This window comes from Tamandua tetradactyla, chromosome X (assembly GCF_023851605.1).
Source record: "Tamandua tetradactyla isolate mTamTet1 chromosome X, mTamTet1.pri, whole genome shotgun sequence".
Classification (NCBI taxonomy): Eukaryota; Metazoa; Chordata; class Mammalia; order Pilosa; family Myrmecophagidae; genus Tamandua; species Tamandua tetradactyla.
The window spans coordinates 138,561,588-138,588,109 of record NC_135353.1 but is presented as its reverse complement, the minus strand read 5'-3'; the positions used below and the strand labels follow the sequence as shown (position 1 = coordinate 138,588,109).

The 26,522-nt window shown below is 35.1% G+C and overlaps 1 pseudogene; it reads right to left on the bottom strand.

Annotated features, from left to right (window-relative positions):
* Nucleotides 1–1,627: 1,627 nt before the first annotated feature.
* LOC143672104 (BET1 homolog pseudogene) overlaps nt 1,628–26,522 on the bottom strand; it is a 42,352-nt pseudogene continuing 17,457 nt past the window's right edge.

Below are 26,522 nucleotides of genomic sequence, written 5' to 3'. Positions count from 1 at the left end.
AAATGACTTAACCCCATGGTCTTTTCTGTTACTTGCATCTATACAGAGTAGCCTGTATTATCAAATTGCTACTTACTGATGCCTTACAGTGCTTCACCAATTTAAGGTTGTTCCTGACAAAAGCTAGCGCTTACTGCCCAGGCTCCGTCACTAACAATACATCTGATATTTTTATGGAGAAAGAAATGGAAAAAGAAAAGACCGGCAAAAAATACTAGTGAAAAGTACTGGAAAAGATTGGTTCATTCATTCATTGAGCAAACATTTATTAGATATTTCCGTGTTCTATGAAAGTTCCTAGCAATCAGAAAGAAAATATGGTAAACAGTGTCCCTCTTCTGAAGGAACTTGAGATATTAAGAAGAAGCAGAGGTGTCAACAAAGAATTCAGATGCCCTGTGCTAAGTGCATAAGTGTGTAAGCTACATTCACAGGTGCTCTAAGAGCCTAGCAGGGGAAAGAAAGAGGCCCGTTTTGCCTTTCAGGAGCATTTCTCCACCACTACCTTTGTTTCCTGATGTGTCATTGGTAATTTGCAAGCCAAAAAAACAAAAATTGCAGCACCAACATTTGCAAATGATTTCCTTTTGTTATATATATATATAACAAAATATATTTTTCATTATATAAATATAAAATAAATAGTATAATAAAATTATTAAAATAATAATAATATTATAATAATTAAAATTATAAAATAATATAATAATATTATATAAATATAATGAAAATATATTTCATTAAACAATTTAATTTTAGAGCCTATACATGGAGAGATTTCTAAATGGAGCAACACAAAGTATTTCACATTTTTATATTTCTTTCTACTCAACAGTCCACCTTTATGTTTTGCTTCTTATAAACAAACGCATTGGATTAAAGTAACAATACTCAAGTCCAAGTTCAGTACTTGAATATTTTCAATATCTGCTTTAAGCACATAATAAAGCAGCACAGTTAATTTTCTTGAACATTTTATTTCCACTCAGAGCTCAGCAATTTACTTAGCTTCACATTGTTCTGTCACAAATGATAACCAAATGACCTACCTAAGTAGCCAGAGCCATAAAATTACTAAAAGCCAAGTTAATGGAATTTGTAAAGTCAGTATCAAATAACTGTACTGGTATACATTTGTACTGGACCCCACTAAAATATGCCAAAATGACAAATTTTAAAAGAATGAGGTCTTTGGGCAGAATAGGAATAGAAGTTTTATCATAAAAACTTATGAAGACTGTAGATAAAAAGAAATTCGGGGTGGTTCAATAGTGGCTCAGTGGCAGAACTCCCACCTGCCATGCCGGAGAACTGGGCTCGACTCCCGGTGTCTGCTCATGCAAAAAAGAAAAAAAATGGCCCACAATATTAGCTGAATAAAGGAGGAAAGGGAAGTAGAAGTTCACAGCTGATGATAGTTTAGGATAATACATTTACTACTCTATCACATTCTGTTCACCTCATTCAAGAGCCCAGCATCAGGTTCTCCAGCTATTTTTGCTCCCGTCCCTCTAAATATCTTTATATAGAACACAGACCTACATTTATATTAACAATATTTGTATTGCTATTTAATTTGATGGTTAAGTAAGCAAGATTCTTAGGTCCAGACTGACTTCAAGCCATCTCAATACCCCTGGAAACAGGGGCTAAAAATGAGTCATTAAGAAACAATATCCAAAATGCACTATATTATCTAATGTGATTGATAAAACAAGTAAACTTTGGTAATCTTCAATGGAAAATGCCATAGTGTTTGAAAAATAAGAGTGTTTTGATGCTGATTTTTATCCAAGTGGTACTCCAAATCATTAAGTTGGACTAAATTCCAAAGTCGCACTTACTTGCATCACCTCAGTTTAATAATCCAATAAATGACAAAAAAAAAAGACAAAGAATGAAAACAGCATTATACAGCATAGCAGCTTTGTTTGGCTCCTTTTGGATAAAATCTTCACTTTCTCCATGGTTTTACTTAGAAATCCAGTTGTAGAATCAAACTGTGAATCCATTTCAGCTGGTAATTTATTTTGATTTTTAACTTCATGGCCTATTTCAATGGAAAGAGATTTTATAGCAGTTACTTTGTTTCTCAGACTTTCAGTGAGCCTCTCATTTTCTTCTTTGCAGGCACTATACCCACTATTAGCATAGCTGTAGTTGCGCCAGATGCCAGGCCTGAACGCCTCATCCTGCCAGAGGATGAGGGAAAAGGCAGGGATGGGGTTAGGAGGAAGGGGATCACCCGGACGGCATCTTCAGTGCCCCGCAGAACACCCGCTTCTTCCCCTGAAGTCCTTTTCTTATATTTTGGAATGTACTCCAGTTTATTTTTGTGTTTACTTGGACTTGTTTGCCTTCAGGTGTTTTTCTGGGATAGAGACAATGCGGAAGTGTTAGAGCTAGCAGGAAAGGGTTGCAATTGCACAGAATCTTAATTCATCTTTCTTTATCTATGTCACTGCGAGAAGAAAGTGTTTTAATAGCTGAGAGGAAGAAGAAAATACATAGCAGCCCAAAGGTGAGATTTTTCTTCTCTTACTTTTAATTATAATTACATTAAATTTTTATAAGAAAGAAAGGAAAAGTTACTAGAAAACACTCTGTATTGGTGTGATGATGGCTCAGTGGCAGAGTTCTCCCCTGCCATGCTGGAGACCTGGGTTCGATTCCCAGTGTCTGCCCATGCAAACAGCAACAACACCAACAACAAAACAAAAACACTCTGTATTTATGTTCTCTTTATTCCTCTGCAAAAATTTTTTGGTATGGTTCATTAAATTCTGAACATACAAATTTTTATGTCACTCATTAAAGTGCCTCATGCTGGAAAAAATGATACATACTGATCTACATTATTTAAGAGAATGCTGAAGAAAGAAAAACCATCTGCCACCTTGAGGTGATTGGGATCACAACGTTTTATGAAGGTTACTTACATGATTAGATATGTATATCAGATTTGTTCCTCTTCTGGGTGTGTAGAAGATGGGTTTTTTTGTTGGTTGAAAACAACCAAAGGAATAACAATAAGAATATAAATAGTTCCAGCCATAAATGAAAGGGCTTGAGGTGAGATGGGTCAGGGGCATATACAGAGAGTAGGATACAGATATGAGATATATTAGTTGGTAAAATGAATTTATATTGCTAACCAACTTCTTCAGGTTTCTGCCTTTTAAGTTTCAATTGAAAAGATCAGGACAGATTTGGGGGGTGGGGACAAGATGACAGATGAAATTTAGAACATGGTAGAGTTTAGGATACCTTTGTAACTGATAGAAGGAAAACATGTAGATTTATGTGTAACAGTCCGTGTTAAGGTATGGGTATAAGGATAGTGCTATTTCCTGAAGGCATAAGCTTGAGAGTTATTGACTTGTATGTGGAAATTTAAAATATGGACCTGGATCCAAATAGAAGGAGACTAACAAGATACAGAGAAATCTGTGGATCTGAGTGGCTGAAAAAGAGAAAATATTTTTTGATTAATCTTGAGAAGGAGGACTCTGATATCTGAGCAAAAACACTAGAACAAATGCAAGAACAAAAAGATGGGAGAGCTTGAAGAAGAGAAAGGAAGTGTCAGCAGTAACAATCAGGCACAGCAGAGAGAACAAATTTAGTAAAATACTGGAAAATGCCATTAGGAACTGCTGGTTAAGAATCACTGATGACAGTAGTGAGGGCAGAATTATCAAAATACTCAAGAAGGAAGCCAGATTGCAGTGGGTTGAAAAGTTAGTGGAAAGTGGCAAGAGACATCACGCGAACATACCCCAGGACATATGATTTCTTGAAAAAACTCCCACTAGAGTGACACTTCGAGTGTTTCTGGTTCCCTCTCTCCAGTCAGGAAATAACATTTAATGTGTTGTGGGCAAAAAACTATATTTGTAGTGCCGCAGTCTGGGCAGTTAACATTAGTTTTATCACAAATAACCCTCACATCTCAGAAGATTAATAAAATAATGGTTTAATTCTCATCATCAAAGCCTGGTCAGGTGGCTTTCCTCCAATGCTGATGGAGGTCTCTAGTCTCCTTCCATGCTGTGTAATGGTATCTTCATCACGTTATTTCAAACTGTCCAATACACCACTCAATCAGCAGAAGGAGTGGACATGGAGAATGAACATGAGTCACACCCTTGAGTCTAGGGATAGCATATCACTTCAGTTCAGAAATAACGCACTACTTCCACTTGCTTTTCATTGGCAGGAACTAGTCACATGGCCCCGTAAAGATACAAGGCGGTTTCTGAATGCAGTTTAGCAGAGTGCCCAGGAAGAAGGACTGGATTTGATGATGACTATCCAGTTAGTTTCTACCAAAGTCAGGCTTTCTGGTCACCATATATCTCTTTCATTCACCCCTCGCCCTTTGCCACCCCACCCTCCTTCAAAAAAAACACATATAGAAAATATTCTCCCTTTCCCTGGGGAGGTAACAAAAAGTTCTGCTAATTGCTTTATCAGTTCAAAATTTAGGCTATCTGGGTGGTGCATAGTCCTATCCTTCAAACCCAGATAAGGCTCCTTGTGTTCTGGCAATCTATAAACTAAAAAGACAAGCAATCTGCTCTCCACACTACATACAATAAAGAATGTTGGCACAGGAACTTGAACACAACACTAACCATCCCTAATTAGAAGGGAATAAATGGGAACATGCAGCAGGCCTTGTATGCAAATCATAAAATCCCTATGGACAGACATTGTGAAGTTTCAGGTCTCTGGGAAGAAATCCCTTGTCCATTGTTCTACCTAGCCCCTGGCTCTACCCTGTGACAGAGGCTTTTTTGTCCATAATTCTATTTGGCCACATCAAAAATAAGTGTGGGACAAAATGTGGCATATACATACAATGGAATATTATGTAGCAATGAGACAAAATGACATCCTGAAGCACATGACAAGATGGATGAGCCTTGAAGATATAACGATGAGTGAAATAAGCCAGACACAAAACGATAAATACTGTATGATTCCATTTTTATGACCATGGTAAAGGTAAAATCAGAGGTGTAAAATACAAAATCTAGGGGACTTAGAGATACACAGAAGCTAGAGATGAGTGAACCGTTAGCTAATGAGGATGGTCTCAAATGTAGAGGAACAGATGGAAGTGAAGGCAGTTCACTAGTGGGTCTATAAGTAATATTACCATATTGAAGGTGAACATAATTGAAAGGGGTTATATACACCCATGTGTACCACCAATTAATACTACAAATATAAATAAGTTCTTTCATGAACTACTTCAAAGGTATGTATCTTGTACAGTATATAAATTTGGAGTATGGGGGAAAACTGCAATTGCATACTATGGGCTATGTTTAACAGGAAAACATCAACAGTACCACAGCAACACCAGAGGTAAATAAGGGGGGCAGGGGAGGTACTAGTTAAGAGGTGGTTTAGATTTCCTATTTGGTAAGAGTGTATTTGTTAGTTATCTTTCTCTTGAGAACAATAAATTATCTAAAATTGCGAGTGTTGATAGACTGTTGACATTAGACATTATACATGGTGCTTAATGAATGGAGGTGACTGAAGGATGCACTGACTGAGAAGTAGATTGGTGAATAATGGTGTATACATATGATAGAACATTGTGCTGCTACAAAAAGGAACAAAGTTGAGAGGCACGCAACATTGTGAATGAAGTGGGACATTTGGTGAGGTAAAATAAGCCAGAAACAAAAGAGCAATTATTTTTGGTCTTACTTAGAAAACCAACCAAATCTGATCTGGCTAATCCTAAAGAACACTAGGCATTATATAAGATTCTACAAAGGTTCTATGCTCTAAGGTAACTTTCCAGAAACCTACAACTTCCAGATGGGTCCCTGGACCATATAAGTCTTGAAATGCCCAGGGGTCAGCCTCTACAGCACCTCATCTAGCTCCATCCTCCATCCCATATTATCAAAAGCTCCTTCCAACATGAAAAAGTTAGAGTGGGCATAACCCAACTACCCTAAAGAGTGTATTTGAAGAAAAAAATATGTAAATTTATCATAACATGCAGAGCCTTGGAAAGGGCCTATGTGAGTGAGAAAGTTCAAAGGTGATGGTGGAGCTATATAAAGAAGGTAGGATTTAACAAATGAGTATAATTGCTGAATCATTAAATTGATATCTCTTTTAGTCTCCAGTACCTTAGAGCAGCTAGAAGTAAAAACCTAAAATTGTGGAATTATAACCCATACCAAACTCTGAAATCTGTTTTGCAACTAATTGTTGTGATGTGCTTTGAAGTTTATTGCTTTTTTTGTATATATGTTATTTTTCACAATAAAGAAAAAAATTATTTCTTCTAGCCTCCAGTGTTTTGGAGCAACTAGAAGGAAAAATCTGAAATAGTGGAAAGGCAACCTTTTCTAGTTTGCTAGCTGCTGGAATGCAATATACCAGAAATGGAATGGCTTTTAAAAAGGGGAATTTAATAAGTTGCTAGTTTACAGTACTAAGGCTGAGAAAATGTCCCAATTAAACAAGTCTATAGAAATGTCCAATCTAAGGCATCCAGGGAAAGATATCTTGTGTGGTAGTTAGATTCAGTTGTCAACTTGGCCAGGTGAAGGCACCTAGTTTTGTTGCTGCGGACATAAGCCAATGGTGTTTGAACCTCATCTGTTGCTAATTATATCTGCAGTCGGCTAGGAGGTGTGCCTGCTGCAGTGAATAACCTTTGACTTAATTGGCTGGTCCTTAAATGAGAGAGCTCAACCTAGCACAGCCTAAGCAGCTCCGCATACTTCATCTCAGCACTTGCACCTCAGCCCAGGCCTTTGGAGATGCAGAAAGGAATCACCCAGGGAAAGTTGTTGGAACCCAGAGGCCTGGAGAGAAGGCTAGCAGAGATTACCCTGAGCCTTCCCATGTAAGCAAGAACCTCAGATGAAAGTTAGCTGTCTTTCCTCTGAAGAACTAACAAAATGAATGCCCTTTTATTAAAAGCCAATCCATCTCTGGTGTGTTGCATTCCGGCAGCTAGCAAACTAGAACACCTTGGTTCAAGAAGGCCGATGAAGTTCAGGGTTTCTCTCTCAAGTGAGAAGGCACATGGTGAACACAGTCACAGTTTCTCTCTAATCTGGAAAGGCCATGGTGAACAGAGTCAGGGTTCCTCTCTGAACCTGGCATCATCTGCTAGCTTCTTCTCCTGGCTTCCTGTTTCATAAGGCATTTTCCTTCTTCATCTCCAAAGGTCGCTGGCTGGTGGACTCTGCTTCTCGTGTCTATGTCGTTCTGCTCTGCTCTCTCTGAATCACTTTCACTCTCCAAAATGTTTCCTCTTTTATAGGACTCCAGAGATTTATCAAGACCCACCCAAATAGGTGGAGACATGTTGTCACCTAATCCAGTTTAACAACCACTCTTGATTAAATCACAGAAGAAATGGCTGCCTTCACACATTGGGATTAGGATTAAAACATGGATTTTCAAGGGTACATACATCCTTTCAAACCAGCGCACAACCCATAACAAATTCTGAAATCTGTTCTGTAACTCTTTATTGAAGCATACTTTGAAAATCATTGCTTTTTTTCTCTTTTCTTTGTATATATGTTATATTAAAAAATAAAAATGTTTTAAAAAATAAGTGCTGGACAAATGATTATGCCTATTGAATAATTATGGAGCTATTTCAATTTAGTCTCCAGTGTATTTGAACAAGCAGAAGGAAATACCTGAAATTGTTGAACTATAACACCCCAATCCAATTTTTCTGTTTTCTGCTTTGAAAGGTGACCCTTAGTACACAAGGGTTTTGGGTTCTATGCCAATTTTCAGTTGAGAAAAATGGAACATCCCGTTATTTTATCAAGGGACTTTATAAATGGTAAGTTTAATATTAATTACAGCTGCATGTATTTCCATTTGTTATTTTTTCAAAGGCTTCCAGGAGTTGGCAAAACTAAGGAGAGATACAGAACCAGCAGAAAGATAAAATACTCATGGAAATAAATAAAGATCATATAAAAGTAAAGCAGATCCAAAACATCACCACAAATCAGAGCAAAACAAAAGAATATGTTTAGGCAATGGGGGTCATTCTTTTCTTTATTTTCAGTTATTCCAATTTCAGTAAAAAGAAAAAAATAAAGGAATCCCTTTGAATACAAGCAGCAAAAAACAATGAATTTCATAACTGAGATGATTCAATACTTTTTTCATAAATAAACAAGGATCAGAAGGCTCTGGATTTCTCTGATGAAGATATTTTTTTCTAGAATTACCTGACCTATTCCCCTTTATTTATCTATGTGGTGTCATAGATATGCATGATGAGTTTTAGCTTCTTTGCATATTCCCAAGAATTTTAGAAATATAACCAACTCCTAATTAAAGTTTTGCACAATCTTCCCTATAATAAACAGAAATTTAAATATAGTTGAGGTCAATTGTGTAAGGAGATTGATGTGTACATTTTATTGCCTAGGAATGTTCCCAAGTGAAAGAAGAGACACATATTTATTTGGTCCTTAAATAATTTTTTTTCAATCTCTTCTAAGGAGATTTTTTTTCCATTTACTCCCATACTTTCACTTAAAAAAAAAAAAAACCTGTATTTTTTCCCTTTACTGCTCCTTACCTTTTCTGTATTAATCTTTGTTCTAGTTCGCTAGCTGCTGGAATGCAATATACCAAGAACAGAATGGCTTTTAAAAAAGGGAATTACATAAGTTGCAAGTTTACAGTTCCAAGGCTGAGAAAATGTCCCAGTTACAACATGTCTATAGAAATGTCCAATCAAAGGCATCCAGGGAAAGATACCTTGGTTCAAGAAGGCTGATGAAGTTCAGGGTTTCTCTCTCAAGTGAGAAAGCACATGGTGAACATGGTCAGGGCTTCTCTCTCAGCTGGAAGGGCACATGGTGAGCACAGCATCATCTGCTAGCTTTCTCTCCTGGCTTCCGGTTTGATGAAGCTCCCTGGAAGGTGTTTTCCTTCTTCATCTCTAAAGGTCTCTGGCTCGGGGACTCTCTGCTTCATGGTACTGCAGCATTCTCAGCTCTCTCTGAATCTCTTAGTCAGAATGTTTCCTCTTTTATAGGACTCCAGTAAACCAATCAAGATCCACCCAAATGGGTGGAGACATGTCATCACCTAATCCATTTTAACAACCAGTCTTGACTAAATCACATCATCCAGGGAAATGATCTGATTACATTTTCAAACATACAGTATTGATTAGGGATTATTCTACCTTTATGAAATGGGATTTTGATTAAAACATGGCTTTTCTAGGGTCCATACATCCTTTCAAACCAGCACAATCTCCTTCCTGTTATCTTCTTTTCTTCTTGATCTTGACCTTCTTTTTGAGTTAGCAATACCCATTTCTGTTATATTTCTCAGGAGAGAATCTAGGTGTTTGGAGTGTGAAACTTATATAATTCCAGGTGGGGAGTTTTGAAGAAAAAATATGTAACTTTATCACAACATGCAGAGCCTTGGAAAGGGCCTGTGCACGTGAGGGGCCCTAAAGATTGAACTTCATTATCTTCATGATAAGTCTGCCCATCGTGATTAATCTACTTCAATCCTTTTCTTCCTTTCCATTGGTTTCTCATTATATATTCACTGGAGGGAAAAAATATAACATAGTTTCTATTTCATTTATACAGCTCCGTATTTTCACTTACTATGAGGCGGCCAGTTGTGCAACGAATCACCTGTGGACCTGGCAGAACACCCTGCAGTTCGAATTCTTATCAGTGTAAGCCTGTGTATGAACAAAATTGGAAAAAATTGAAGCTAGAAAGGCAATTGTTGAGCGTTGCAACTTTCACTTTGAAAGAGAGGTTGCTGAAGTTAGAGAAGCATGAATGGAGAGAGTTAACATGAGAAAAAATATGTAAATGTACAAGTAATCTTGGAAGTGGTTGCCAAGAATGAATTAAAAGATATATCAGGATTTTTAAAAATAATTAATTTATCTTCAACACTCTTATTTCTATTCTTATAGAAACACTATTAACTGATAGAAAAATTTCAGGCTTTGAAATTAAATCTACCTCAATGAAAACTTTGACTCTTGATACGTACTAGCTGTGAGTTTCTAGCATTCCAGATGCTCTATTGTATCAAATATCAACTGGAGTGGAGAATGACCAGCATGTTGTAAGGATTTGTTATCATATTTGTGTGTAGGTGTGCATAAATAATACTGAATAAATAGCCATCATGTGCATTATTACCAATCAAATATATATGTATACATATATTCATATGATAGGTATAAAATGTATCCATATAATGGATGTAATTGGCAGTAAATAAGAATTAGAAATTTAAATATTCATATTGGAGGTAGAACAATGAGCATATTTTAAAAATTCTTTTCAATGTATTTTATGTCCAAAGCTCTTTTCCATAAGGATTTTTTATTTTATTATAATGATGTTAATAATGGTAAACAGTTGCGGGTTGACAAGTGCATTTTTCTTTCACTTCTTGCATCCCACACCTTGACTAAGACTACTACATCTTATCACTTGTCTCCCCAAAAGTTACATGTCGTCCCTATTAAACATTTAGATTCAGGTTAAAAAACCATCAAATTTATTTTCCATTGTTCTGTTTAACGTCATGAGCCAGCTGGAGCAGAGACCGAGTTGGGCTCTTGAAGTCCAAAGGGGGAATTTATTGGAAGTTTTCTTGGAAAGATATTTTGGAACAAAGGGGAGTTAATTTCTCACTCAAATGACATGCAGGAATGTGAGAGACCAGTGGAAAATTGTTTCCCAACAGAAGCCAAAGTCATGACCTTGTCCCATGACAGTTCCCAAAATTTTCTTTCTTTTACTACAAATAAACAGTTTTTCACTTGTAATATTATTTTTTATTGTGGTGCAATTTATGTACAATAAATTAAATATTTTAAAGCTATGCAGTTCGATGACTTTTGACAAACACATAGATTCACTTAAACCACCATCTCATTTAAGGATAAAACCCATTTGTGTCGTTCCAGAAACTTTCCTCACCCTTTCTAGCCAATCTCCCAGTCTAAGCAGAGACAAAGACTGTTTTTGTCACTGTACATTTTTTCTGTTCATGTGAAAGGATGCATACAGTATGTATTCTTTTGTGCCTGGTTGCTTTCTCTCAACAGGGTGTTTTGAGATTCTTCCACATTGTTATGAACAACAGAAGTTCAAACTTTTGCAAACATTTTTAGTTGTGAATTGCATAAACATAGCACAATATTGATAAATATTGAATTGTTTCAAGATGTTCATATAAGTTTCTCCTTTATATGTATGAGTGGTGAATTACATTGAATGCTTGTCAAATGTTAAACTAACACAACGCCTTACCACTTCTGAGCATTTTAGAAAAGGCTAAAATCTTAAATTTCTTTATTAGGATATTCTTTGGCCATTCCAATCATTGATCTTGTTGCTCTGCCTTACTCAAGGTTGGAAATAAAGCATATATAACTCACAGTATTCATTTATTTTATTTTTGCTAAGAATGAATTGCAAATCTTAATTATATTATCAAACTGCATCATTTAATTACATTTTAAAATCACATATACAATGGTTTACTGAAATATTAGCAATGACTGAAAGATTAAAAATTATTCTTAAATGTAAATTTAATTTTATCTGAGATACTTAGTATCCTCAGTTAAAAAAAGTTGGAATAGTTTTACTACACAAAACTAAAGCAAAATCAAGGTTTCTATACCAAGATGTTAATTTTCAAAAGGTTTTGAACTCAGGGTAAAGGACCGCTACTATTTCTATAATAACGATCTTTAACTAAGAATTAGAATCTATACCTAAACTAGGTAAAGAATTTTTACCTACCTGAATATTTTGCAGTGAATTACTATTGTACTGTGTATTGATTTGATCTAAAGTAAAATTACATTTTACTTCTAGCATTTTTGCTGTCTTGTATATTTCATTGCACAGACAAAATAGGTGCTGATATTACAATTTTTTATTTGGTTTTGTTTTATTCTGAAACTAAGATATTCACAGTTATTTTCAAAATAAAAACAAACTAGTGTATATACTGTAATTCTCACACATTGCCGCTGAGAGTTGAAAATGGTATAAGTGTTGTAGAGGTAAATTGGTCAACATACAAAGTAATTACATTTGTTTTCACATATTGTTTTATATTTATGGGCCTGTAATCTCATGTAGATTCTTAGAAATGTGATCTCTAATGGATTGAAGGAAAAATACTTATAAACGAGATATTTTTCCTATCCGAGATCAAGAATTGTTTCAAAGCCTTATTAATAACAATTGCATTGCATTGGTACAGCTATATATACCTAAGGAAAAGAGATCACAAAGCTGACCCATGTGGGTCAGTTGATTTATGACAGAGATTCAGTAGGGACAGAAATGCCTATTTAATAAATAGTGTTGGTATATTTTGGAATTCATATGGAACAAAATATGAATATATTCTTTATTTCATACCATATATAGACAAAGTTAATTCCAGGCATAGTAAAGATTTATTTATTTATTTATTTTGCATGGGCAGGCACTGGGACTCGAACCCAGGTCTCCAGCATGGCAGGCGAGGATTCTGCCACTGAGCCACCGTTGCACCGCCCATAGAAAAGATTTAAATGACAAAAATCACAGATCAAAATATTTAAAAGATAAATTTGAAAAACATATTCATGACCTCATGGTATATAAAACATACAAAACATAAAGCATAATGGAAATGGCTAATAAATACAACTACTTTACCTTCAGAGCCTCCATTAATCATCAAGAGATGAAAATACAATGTATAAACTAGGTTTGGATAGTTGCAACTTATATAACCAACAAAAGGTTAATATGTAGAATGTATATTTAAAAAATTTTCATAGTCATTAAAATAGAAACTATCCAACAGAAAACATAACTCACAAACTAAGAGCAGTTATTTCATAAATGGAAAACATCTAATACACATGTGAAGATATATTTAATTTCATTAACAATACTAACTGGAAATTAAAGTCACAATCTAATATCAATTTACATTTAACAAATCCTCAAAAATGGAGAAAAAAACATGAAAACAAGTGTTGACAAGAATGAAGAACAACGGGAAGGCTTATAAGACGCTATTGAGAGCGTCTATTAGTTAGCATTATAATCTGTTAAGAATGCCAAGAAACCTAAAACATCAGTGGATTAACTTACATAGTGGCTTGTTTCTCTCTCACATAGGCATTAGTAATCCAAGGTCCATCACTAGTATGGAGAACCATCATCATCTGGGATCCCGGCTCCTTTTGTTTGTTTGTTGTTCCCAGTATCCTGAAGAAGTGATTTTTCCTCATGATCTAAGATGCCTTCCCCTCTAGTCATCCTATCTTTATTCCAGCGAGAAGAAAGTAAAAATAAGGGGGTAAGTGTACATTTGTCACTTTCAAGATTGCAGAGAATCTCTGCCTACATGCCACTGACCAGCACTCAGGCACTGAGCTGAAATGGAGACTGGGAAATAGATACTGGGTAGGCTTACCAATCTCTCCTATAAACAGGGACATTTTATGGTCATTTTAGAAAATGGTTTGATACTACCTGACAAACCAACAATTATACTCTTAGGTATATATCCCTGGTGCACATATGTTTGCAAGAAGATGCTAACAAGGATGCTCAAAACAGCATTTTTGGGGGGTGGGGGAAAAAAGAAATAAATAGTCCAAATATCTTAAAATGTCCATTAATGGAAGAATCATAAATAGTTGCATATTCAGTGGCATAGTGTGAGAGGCAGTGGGAATTTAAAAACGTGACACTAAGCAAAAATATTATGTCACAGAAGAATACAATCTTTGAACGATTATTCCAGAATTGTAACACTATGTACAATATACATGAAGCTTTAAGATGAGAGCGCTCAGCTGGATTTACTTGGACCTCATGTTGGCCAAAAACTACTATTTGATTTTAGTTTTGCTTTGTATTTTGGAAAGCTGAAAATGTAATGGTCTACTTCACTATTGTTCTGGCATTCTTGAGTTGTACTTGATTATGTGATTACTTAGCTTTATTCATTCTAATCAGTGTAACAATATGTAATACACCCAAGATATACCATCTAGATTTATTTATTTATTTTTAGATTTATTTTTAAGTTCTGAACATTCGTTTTCAAATATATACTCCCATTCTAAGCATAATAAAGCAAAACATGTTTTTATGAATTTCAATTTTATTATTCAGTTGATTTATGCGTGTATATTTAATTCTGGAAGAGTAAACCTGATGATAATGACCCATGAACAAAACAATTAAGAATTTTCAAAAGGTTAAAAAAGAAAATAGATTGCCAATATGAATATTAAGGATATATTAGTTAGAAAATTTTATGAGAATACTGCATTCTGTTTGAGTCAACAATTGTATATACTATCTAAATTTAAATAACAATTCCTGGCAGAATAGCAGGGGCTATGCTATGTTCTTTAATATACTTGGGTTCATAAAGAAATAAACTTCATGGACATATTCAGTTTAATTTATTTAATTCCATTTAGACCACAAGAGTTTCAAATAAATGGCTAATTTGGAAATTCTTCATATTTTGTGAGGATAAAGTAAAAGCAGAACTTCAACTTTGTCATCCCACTATTTCCTTAGACAAACTTCAAAACTATGTACAACACATAGTAGAGTAAAAAAGGGATGAAAATGAAGAAAGCACAAGATGCTCTTCCAGATATGCTGGGTGAAAGTGAATAGATAGTATCACAAATGAGAGGTAGTGTGATCGATAGAGAAATGCTGAAGCTCACCATGCTTAAAAATGAGTGCTGAATTTTAATTATGGTATTCTAGCAATAATGAGTTTTAAATCAACATTTCAGGTTCATTCTCATATTCCAGAGGTGCATTTTAAGTCATTGCCAAATATTTTTCTTAACTCTTGCTTCATTTGGCATTTAGCAAAAATATGTGCTCAGTGCCCTTCTATTTATCATTGAGGACCAGTGTCTAAATTTTCTCCTTACAGAACAGTTAGAAATGGAAGCATATTCTTTTATATTTTGTATCTGCCTAGCCTGGATTGTAAGTTCTTAAAGTAAATCTCTATCACCTTAATCAGTTCCTTCTTCCTTCATTTTTCTTTCATTTTCCCAATGTACCTATGCAGATAGTAAATCTGAAGTATATAGTTCAAACTGTTCTGTATCCTCTGACTTCTTCAATAATATGCTTGTTTCTTTAAGACAGTGTATAGGGCATAGGCATTTTTGTTCTCTAAACCTTTGGTATTGCAATTCCATGCAGATGTTTCTCTACTGCAATAAAAAGAGATAGCAGGGTACACAGGTGGTTCAGTGGTAGAATGCTCGCCTTTAAGTGGGAGACCTGGATTCAATTCCTGGACCATGCATTCCCCCCCCCCCACCAGAAAAAAAAAGAGATAGCACATTGTCTTTGTTTTAAAGGCCACTTTCTTGCTAATTGTTCACGAATAAAATTCACTGTCTTCCTTTAGGTGAAAATACAGTTTGAGTCTATGACTGAAGTCTTGGTGCAAGTTTATATAATTATCAAATCTATTCCCAAATTGAGATTATGTGGTGAGGTCTTAGATTTGAGCACATGGTAAAGCCACTTAATTCCAAAAGATCAGAGTATCTGGAAGTTTTCTTTTCCTTACTCTTGAATACAGTTCAAATTGACCTTAAAAGGAACTGAACTTGGGGCTTCTAAACCAAAATTATCTACTTCTGCTTGACACAAAACTCACATATTGTTGTATCCACCCTAATTCTTTCTACCATTGGAAGTTTAAAATTTCCTCTTTTTTCCTTTTCCCCTATGTGCCAGTGCTTGGAAAGGTCAAACACTTGGAAAGTTCAGTTTATTTTCTTTTGTTGTATCCACCCTAATTCTTTCTACAATTGGAAGATTACGTATCCTCTTTTTTCCTTCCTTTTCCCTTATGCATCAATGCTTGGAAAGGTCAAACACATGGACAGTTCAGCTTATTTTATTTTATTTATTTATTGCATGGACAGGCACCAGGAATCGAACCCGGGTCTCCAGCATGGCAGGTGAGAACTCTGCCTGTTGAACCACCGTGGCCTGGCTAGTTCAGCTTATTTTGATATAAAACTTAACCAGGACTAAATGGCTTTCTTCTTTGGTCATTTAATCCTTGTGTCAACAGGGACAGTTTAGTTAAAAGCTAAGCCTGTGAGGGTCAGGGAAAGGTCAGCCAGGGGCTCTTGTTTTCTCTGCTTACTGAGGCATTTCCCTCCTGAGTCAGTGAAAAACCCACAATATAAACTGCTGTAAAGCATTAAGGTCAAATCCCTTGTGACCTACTAAAGCCTTGATACCTGATGACTCTTGCCCAGGCTGTGCCATAAGGATGAATCTTTTCTTCCCTAAATATCAGCTCAAGGTTTTCAGCCAATGATCCAAGATGTTGCAGTATTAGATGGCTCAGGAATAGCACCTCCTACTTCCTACACCCAAATTAAAAACTAGGTGAGTTAAAGGCAAAGGAACAAAATAGATACATCAAAGTAGTGTTTTATTACTAATAAGGCTGAATTGGTGGGTGTAACTTAGGTGTGCAACCACAAAAGGATTCTAAAAACAACTTGTGAATTAGATGAAATGAACCTCAAAGGTTCATAAATAATTTCAGAGGCAATTAAGTCAAGTAGACAGACAATCTTTTTCCCACACTCCCCATCAGAGAACTTATTTCTCTTGAAAGATTTTCAGCCATTTATTTCTTCAAATATTCTCTCTGCCTCTTTCTCTCTTCTCCTTTTGGGACTCACACAGTGTGTGCACTGGTATGCTTGCTGGTGACCCATAGATCTCTCAGGCTCTGTTAACTTTCTTCAATCTATTTTCTTTCTATTCTTCAGACAGAATGATTTCAATGGTCTTAAAATTAAGTTCACTGATTCTTTCTCCTGCCAGTTCCAATATGCTTTTGAACCCTTCCAGGTTAGTTTTTTTATTGTACAATATAACATATATACAAAGCAAAGAAAGAAAAAAACAGTAGCTTTCAAAGCACTCTTCAACAAGTAGTTACAGGACAGACCCCGGAGTTTGTCATGGGCTACCATATCACCATCTCAGATTTTTCCTTCCAGCTGCTCCAGAACATAGGAGACTGGAAAGAATATTTTTTTGATCATCACAATCAACTTTTTTGCGTGTGTGAAAAATAACATTTACACACACACAAAAAAGCAATACATTTCAAAGCACAGCACCACAATTAGCTGTAGAACATATTTCAGAGTTTGACATGGGTTACAATTTCACTACTTTAGGTTTTTACTTCTAGCTGCTCTAAAACACTGGAGACTAAAAGACATATCAATTTAATGATTCAGCATTCATATTCATTTCTTAAATCATATCTTCTCTGTATAACTCCACCATCACTTTTGATCTTTCCATACCTCCCATTAGGGGTGTTCAGGCTATGGAAATTTTGAATTTTTTATATTGGAAGGGTCTGTCCCTAATATGGAGTAGGAAGATGGAACTATCTGATGTTCTGGAGAGGCTGGGCTAGGTTTCAGGACTTATCTGGATCAAGGACCCATCTGGAGGTTGTAGGTTTCTGGAAAGTTACTCTAGTGCCTGGAACCCTTGTGGAATCTTATATATTGCCCTAGGTGTTCTTTAGGATTGGCTGGAATGGTCCTGGTTGGGGGTTGGCAGGTTATGATAGGTAGCAAGGTCTACCTGAAGCTTGCATAAAAGCAACCCCCAGAGTAGCCTCTCAACTGTATTTGAACTCTCTCTGCCACTGATACTTTATTGGTTACACTTCTTTTCCCCCTTTTGGTCAGGATTGAATTGTTGATTCCACAATGCCAGGGCCAGACTTATCCCTGGGAGTCATCTCCTATGCCACCAGGGAGACGTTCACCCCTGGATGTCACGTCCCATGTAGGGCAGAGGGCAACAATTTCACTTGCAGAGTTGGACTTAGAGAGAGTGAGGCCACATCTAAACAACAAAAGAAGTCCTCCAGAAGTAACTCTTAGGCATACCTATAGGTAGTCTAAGCTACCTACATAAGTTTCACAAGAGTAAGCTTCAAGATGAATGGCTTGCAAGCCCTCAGTCTTGGGGTTTGTCCCTATGAAACTTATCCCCGTAAAGGATAGGCTAAGTCTACTTAAAATTATGCCTAAGAGTCACCTGCAGAGAATCTCTTTTGTTGCTCAGATGTGTCCTCTCTGTCAGCCAACATGGAAAGCAAACTCTCTGCCTTACCCATCTCTACATGGGACATGACTCTCAAGGATGTGGATCTTCCTGGCAATGTGGGATAGAAATCCTAGAATGAGCTGGGACTCAGCATCAAGGGATTGAGTAAACCTTCTTGACCAAAAGGGGGAAGTAGAAAATGAGACAAAATAAAGTGTCAGTGGCTGAAAGATTTCAAGTAGAGTCAAGAGGATTTCCTGGAGGTTATTCTTATGCATTGTATAGATATCCCCTTTTTAGTTTATGGTATACCAGAGTGGCTAAAGGGAAATACCTGAAACTGTAGAGCTGTGTTCCAATAGCCATATTTCTTGATGATGATTGTATAATGATATAGCTTTCACAATGTGACTGTGTGATTGTGAAAACCTTGTGTCTGATACTCCTTTTATCTATGGTATGGACAGATGAGTAAAAAATATGGATAAGAAATAAAAAAACAATAGGGGGAACAAAGGTTAAAACAAATTGAGTGGATTGAAATACTAGTGGTCAATGAAAGGGAGTGGTAAAGGGTATGACATGTATGAGCATTTTCTTTTTTCTCTCTTCTGCTGGAGAGATGCAAAGATGTTCAAAAAAATGATCATAGTAATGAATACACAACTATGTAATGATATTGTGAGCCATTGATTGTAAACATGTCAAGAAGGTTTGTATGTTAAGAAATTTTATTTTTTTATTGTTTATAATAAAAATATTTTAAAAAAAGATCAAAGGCTTGACCTATGGATTTAGGTGTACCTAAAGTTTGACCCAATATCAGGGGATTCCCTGATGGCAAAGTTTAATAGTTCCATATTTTTCCTCCCATCCCTCAAGGGATTTTGCTATTACTTTTTGATTATCTGCTTAATATATTCTAGGATGTATCCAGGCATTACAACCCCTAGGTTTTTGTGTGAGTGTGTGCATGGTCCAGGAATCGAACCTGGGACTCCCGCATAAAAGGCACCCCTAGGGCTTCTACAATTTATTTTCCCATAGTCTTCAGCTCTATTTAGTTCTTTCTTTTTGTGCTGATCTATAATTTTCCTGGTTTCCTATAGTTCTTTGTCCATGTTTTCCTTTAGCTTTTTGAGCACATTTATGACTATTTTTTTAAGAGTATGTCCCAGGTCTGCTTCTCCTTATTGATGGTTTCTAGTGTTTTATCTTGCTCCTTTGCATAAGCCATCATTTCCTGTTTCTTTGTATGTTTTATAGTCTTTTATCACAACCTGATCATTTTGATATGTTAAGTACAATGAATTAGCTACCTACCATTGGGCTTTGCAAAGAGGGAACCTTTTCTGAGAAAGAATTTTCCAGAAGACAAAAACAATTGACATGCATAGAGTTTCTGTGAAAATAGAACAATGGAATACACCCTACAGAATTGTAGATAAGTAACACCTGGTAATAAACCAGCATATTAAAATTGGCATACTACATGAATCAATGTATATTGTTCCCTACTTTATAAGATTCCTCCTAACATGTAAAATGGAATCAGTGTCAATCAATCAGAACATTTCCTTTCTTGCTTCTATATTTGCTTCATATAAATTTCCCTTTTCCACTTCCTCAGCTGAACTCCTTACCACATCCAGCTTTGTGCTGTCTGATTTGTGAACTGTTTTTTGCCCTAATAAACAACAACAACTTTTTTAAATGTCTCTGTTTATCTTTGACAGATACTTTATTGTTCTATCTCTAAAATTTAGGCACATAGGTATCTATGCCTTAAGCTTGTATCCATCTAGTTTTATGAAAGACATTTCCTTGAAAGCCAGGAGCTTATAAAAAAAAGAATGGAACAAAAAAAGGAAAACACATATATCCTAGTCTCTGCAGATTGACCTATGCCAGTGTTCTCTTTTAGAGAGTTTAGAGAATAGCTTCCGCACATTCCCGCATGCCACACTCTATGTTCCTCCTGCCAGTAATTCTTTGCCCAGGCGACTATTCTTTGACTCTTCTCCTGTAGTGTAGAAGAGCTCTGTGAACTGTCTCTACATGCAGGGCATATTCTGGAATGGTGAGCTGTAATAAGTGCCCCGTTTTGGTTCCTCAGGCTGCCACCAGGTAGACTAGCACAGACATACATGCACCCACTATATTTACGAGGTTTATTTTGTTTGCTGAGGATCTGAGACCAAAACCCTGCACTGGGAGTGTGGGCCAGCTTTGTTTTTGTGAAGCTAGAGAGGGAAGGAGTGATGGGCAAGCAAGGGCACCATGAGGAGGTTTACCTACTATTTTTAAGTTGCCTTTTTCTTGATCCAGTGTTTGCCCTGGTACTGTAACCTTTTAACTGTTTTCCAAAGCTTTGAGAAAGATGTTTCTGCCAGTTCTTGTTGGTTGCTCAAAACTTCTTTGGAGGTGACAAAGCACTGGAATGTCTCACTCCATGATCTTGATCGGGGTGGAGCTCCTAACAGGCAGATATTTAAAATCTTGCATCATAACTCTAATATTTAAGTTACCTCTGGATTTCTTTTATTGCCTTTTTGTGGGTTTTCTTTTATTGCCTTTTTGTGGGTCTTGTTTCTTGGATGTCTGGCAAATATTTACTCGAATACCACTTGTTAGTTATGAGCAAATACACAGAGCTGGGATGGTATTACCTCACTCCAGGGAGAATTCATCTATCCTTTCTTGACCTCAGGAGGTAGAGCCTCAGATCATTTCCAACCAAGCACAGACTTACACAAAAACTTAAAGCCCTGCAGGGTTCTATGCCTCTTATTAGCTCCTCCATGCTTCATTTCTCCCTTCTTCTTCCACTCTGAGGATCAGAAAATGTCTGAAGGGGAAAAGAGGGTTCAGAAATTTGGGTTCACCTTAATGAGCTTCCAGGATTCATTCCAGATTTTGGCTGCCTCAGGAACTCTCCATTGCCTCTAGATTGATCGTTTTATCTTCACAATCATGTTTGAAACCCCTACAAACTGTATCTCTTGCTTTATATTAATGATGCACGTTAACATTTTTTTACTTTCTTAAAAAATCAGGGCAATTGTAGGTTTACATAAGAATCATGCAGAAAGTACAGAATTCTCATATATACTCCTTTCACATGTAGTCTTCCTATTTTGAACTAGTGTAGTGTATTTGTTACAATTGTTGAAACAATATTATTATAATTATACTATTAACTAATGTCCATAGTTTATGTTATGGTTCACTCTTTGTGTTGCACAGTTCTGTTTGCTTTTTAATTGTTTTTTATTTTCTGGTAACATATATACATCTTAGATTTCTCATTTTATCCAATGTCAAATATACAATTCAGTAGTGTTAATTACATTCACAATGTTATGACACCATGACTACTATCCATTAACAAAAGTTTCCCATCCCCCCTGAAAGAAACTCTATGTCAATTAAGCATTAACTCTTCATTCCCCATCCCCACTCAGCCCCTGGTAAGCTGTGTTCTAGTTTCAGTCTGTATGAATTTGCATATTCTAATTATTTCCTAGAAGTTAGATCATATAATATCGTCCATTTCTGCCTAGCTTATTTCACACAAGGTCTTGAAAAATTGTGCAAAATAGTCATCTGATTAATTTTTAATGCAACGTTTTCCACCAAGACCACCACTTTTAAAACTAAATCCCACAGAAATAATGCTCTACAGCGAACCTATTTTGGAAAATCTTGCTCTGGACTGATTTCTCCCTTATTTTCTGAACACTCATTTTTTTTTCCCCTCATTGATTTTCTCCTTATATAAAAGAATTTGATGCGTTAAGTCTCAGGCAGTTTTTTTTTTCCCAAGATTTATTTTTTCTTGTAGCTTTACATATGTAACTGCCAAGCAAATGGTTACTAAATCAAACCTCTAAGAACTCCTGAGATGCATCATAGCTCTCTACTTGAAAACTGTATATATCTGTAGAACTGTCCAGCCGCCACGATAAAAATTAATATATCTAATTTTCAAGTCTTCAACTTCTCATCAAAATGCAATTTTCCTTTCACTTAACCGTCTTCAGCAGTAGGAGCATAATGTCCCGGAGGACTGAACATAAAAACAAAGCGGTTACCTTGGACCCTTTTCTCTCCTGTGTTTTTCATATGCAATTGACCAATACTCATAAGTATGTCTGTAGAATTATTTGACATTTTGTCTCACTCTTATCTTTCCCCTCATCTTTCCCACAGCTAACACTGTATATCAAGCTGTTATCATCTCTTGATACAGAAATGTTAAACAATTCTCAAATATTCAGAACATCAAATCAAAGGATTGTTATTTAGAATATGTTAGTATTAAGTAACCGAACATTCAAATCAACTGATGCACAACGTGAAAAAAATACATTTCCCATATGATTGAGAAAACCAGTGGTAGGGCTAGTTTGTGCTAAGACTTTATCTGGTGCATCACTCTGTCTTTGTGTCTTAGCTCTGGAATTGGATTCTAGATTTGACTTAATTCTTCTCAAACTTCTTCACTCATGATCTCACACTGGCCGCCATTGTTATCAGTTCTTCTTGGTACACTAAGTTAAAAAGCAAATATCTTCTCCATGTCATTAAATGAAGCACGTGGCTTCAATATGAATCAAATTAACTTAACTAACGTGTTCAACCTTTAACCAGTCATTGTCGCTACAGGGAAGGTTTGCAAAAACAAGCTTGACTGATGTTTCTTATGTTTGGAGCTTGTAGTTGAATCTATTTCTCTTAAAAAAACAAAAGTAACGTGAGGGACATGTGAATACTTGATTGAGAAATTGCGAACTGTTACCAAAAGGAAGGGAAAAATGCATCCTTACATATCCAAGAAAAGCAAATGACAATCAAAATGCCAAGATAATTGCTATTAAATTATTTTTAATTTAGAAAAAAAATGTAACTCAGTAAGAATAATTAGTTAATGACTTTTGGGAAAAAGATACATAACACAAAGAACTTACCTGACAAGTTGTACAATATATAATACTCAGATCATTGAACTTTTATGTTATTGATAGAAAACTTAACTGGTAGATCAACAAAACAAAATGAAAGTTTCAGTAAATAGTTAAAGGGCCTATGAATAATAAAATGATTATAGGATGATTTCACACTCTTTGGGAGAAACTTAACATCTCAGACAAATGCGAAAATAAAATATAGGTGGACAAAATAAATTATGAAACAAGCAAATCATGAAACAAGAAAATATAGGTGATTATATGATTTTGACTTATTGACAGCCTTTCTAACAATAACACTTTAAAAAGTAAGTGGTAAAAATTAATCAACTAAAAGTCCAACAAAATTTTTAAAAATAAATAATTTAAAACACAGGTAGCAAAATAGCAAAAACTTTAACGTAACTGACAAAGCAATAACATCTTTGTTATTATAAAATGAACTCACAAATAAACAAGATTAAAAATCAGTACTCCAGGTAGAGAAAATACCATCAGGGTATGACAGTGTGCCATACACAGAAAGAACTATAAATGCGCCAAAAACGTATCAAAATATGTTTAATTCGATGGTAATCTACTAATTCAAATAAAACCAAATTGACAAAGATACTCACCTTTTGGGAATTTTTTCCCTATCTTTCTTTCTATCTACCTAGCTACCTATTGTTCACTATTTAGAAAGCTGAAAGAACTTTCCCTCATGTCCTGCTCATGGAAGAGGGAATTGGAATAACTTTGTATAAGGCAATTTTGCAAAGCATATCAACAACATTTAAATGTTCGTATTCTTTGAGGCTAAAATTCGTCTTCTAAATAGATTCTAATTAAACAAAAAATAATAAAGCCATTTATGTGCAAGTATTTTCATTCAGCTTGAAGTATTTAACATTAACGAATAGCATTTGTTTTCAGCAAATCATGTAATTATGGACTGCTTTCAATAACTTTAAAAAAATGTGTAACATTTTAGTTGAACACTTTCCATTTTGTCTCTGTAATTGCATTTTAAGGAAAGTTCAATTGGTCAAAACTATGGTTTATTTAACTTGCTAAAATAGCCTTGCCACATTGATTTGAAAATTTATTTGGTAGGAATACAAAAAGTAAGGCAATGGGTGCATGAGTGGTTCAGTGGTAAAATTCTTGCCTTCCATGTGTAGACATGGGTTCAATTCTCTGGACCATGTACCCCCCCAAAAAAGTAAGGCAAGCATGATATTTGAAGACTAGATGATAAAATATTAAATATCTCTAAAACAAGAAAAAAATAGAAAATGGCATTCTAAAATCTACAAAAGTATTCTGACTATCCCAAACACTTCAGTAACAAGTAAATAATAAAAGTTTTAATTTTAAAATGTAGTAATAGTGATATGGCAATTTGCAGCAATTTTTAGAGATGCAACACAAAATCATAAAACTATTCAGATTCACAGAAAGTAAAAGAGGGTACCTAGAAGGGATTTACACTAAAGAGGACTGTGAGTGGTATTTCAAATTTGCTAGCCATTAACCATGAATGAGGAACTGTAAGAGAAGTTTCATAAATAAATAAGCCAAAATTTTAGAAATGCTAAAATTGAGTAAAGAGTTGAACAAGTAGAAAAAGAGAACAAGTATATTACATATTAAATTATGGCAACTGATTGCTAGAAGTAACAAACTAAGGCTCATGTGTTACTTGAACACTCAGTGAAAGAATTCTAAAAGTGATAACATATTTGCTAAACAGAAAATAAATTTCTAAATTATTATAAACTAAGCAGTATAAACTAAAAGTTCCCAGATAAAATTGTGATTATATACTTACTATGAAATATATTTTTCTGATCTTATTTGTATTCATAAATACAGCAAAATACTTATGGTCTTTAGCTTTTGACAGCATGAACATTGCATAAAATGCTGCTATGAAGGAAAAAGAGACTGGTAAAACTTTTCAGGAGTTTTCAGAAGAAGAAAAACATATTTGACCTGGTAAAACCTGATTCACATTTAATGAAGAAAACCATTTCTTTAATAGTAAATTTGGAAAACTGGACAATTAATTAAACTTCTTGCAGCAAACTGATATATGGCCAGTTGGCATCGGGTTCCCATTTACCCCCCAACTCATTTTGCTCCAGCAATTCCTACTTCTGTCACTTCTTTACATAGGTCCAGCTCATATTTGCTTTTCCCTCTTCCTGAAATTCTTTCTCCCATTATCACCCTGTAAATACCCATGTATTCTTCAAGACATAGTTAATTACTGAAAGCTTATAATATCAATTTTTATATAAGAAAACAAACATAAATACAAAAATGTTATAAAAAATGAAAAGTTAATGAACTAGTAGAAATATGCCTGCTGCAAATATAACAAGCATTTAATATCCTTATTTATAGGAAATACTTAAATATATATATATATATATATATATATATATATATATATATATATATATATCTCAAGTATCTTAAATATATCCCTACACCCTGATGCACTTACTTGACTTACAGGAACCTATTCACAAAGAAATAGACATGTAAATTATTTACATATAATAGTGAAAAATTAGAAAGAGTCTAAATGGCCCATTTTAGAACAAGTTGAATCAAGGGACTCTGGGGCAATTTTCACACACATTGCATTTTAAAAATGTGTTATTAATTATTAAAAATATTACAATGGCTAATTATAGAAATACTGACTATTGGACCTTGAATTGTTAAAAAAAAATGTGACAACCAGTTCTAATGGACTTTCTAAAGTGAAATCATATATACCTGAAGGGAATGCAGAAAATATTGGCTAGCTTCCCAACAATATCTGATATAGAAAGCAATACTAAAATATAAAATGAGAGTAGAGAATTGTCTACCCAATCTCTTCTCAATATCAATCTAAATTATAAGATTGATTAATATACTTTGGGTGAAAAAGGAAAACAATATAAATCTTAATTATTGCATGCATCATTATATCAATTCATTGATGCATTATATGAATAGATCAATGATGTTAACTCCAAACACTCATTTTTTTTTCTGCAGAAATGCAGTATTTTACTTTTGGAAAAGCTTAAGACAATTAGTCACACAATGAAGTGTATATACATACTCTAACCACAGAAGAATGAAAGCAAATTTATGAACATGCTTGATTCTTAATTCCACAAATTTCAGTGGACATGTATTATGTCCTGAGAAATCAAATTAAATATGACTTCCAGTCATATTTCCACTAGGTGGCCATAAATTCAATCTTAGTCAATATTGGGAATCCCCTAAAACCCCTACTCTGCCTCTGGATGTTCCCAACACAGGTTTGTATGAAGTTCCCAGAAGAACATTTAGAAAAGTCTCT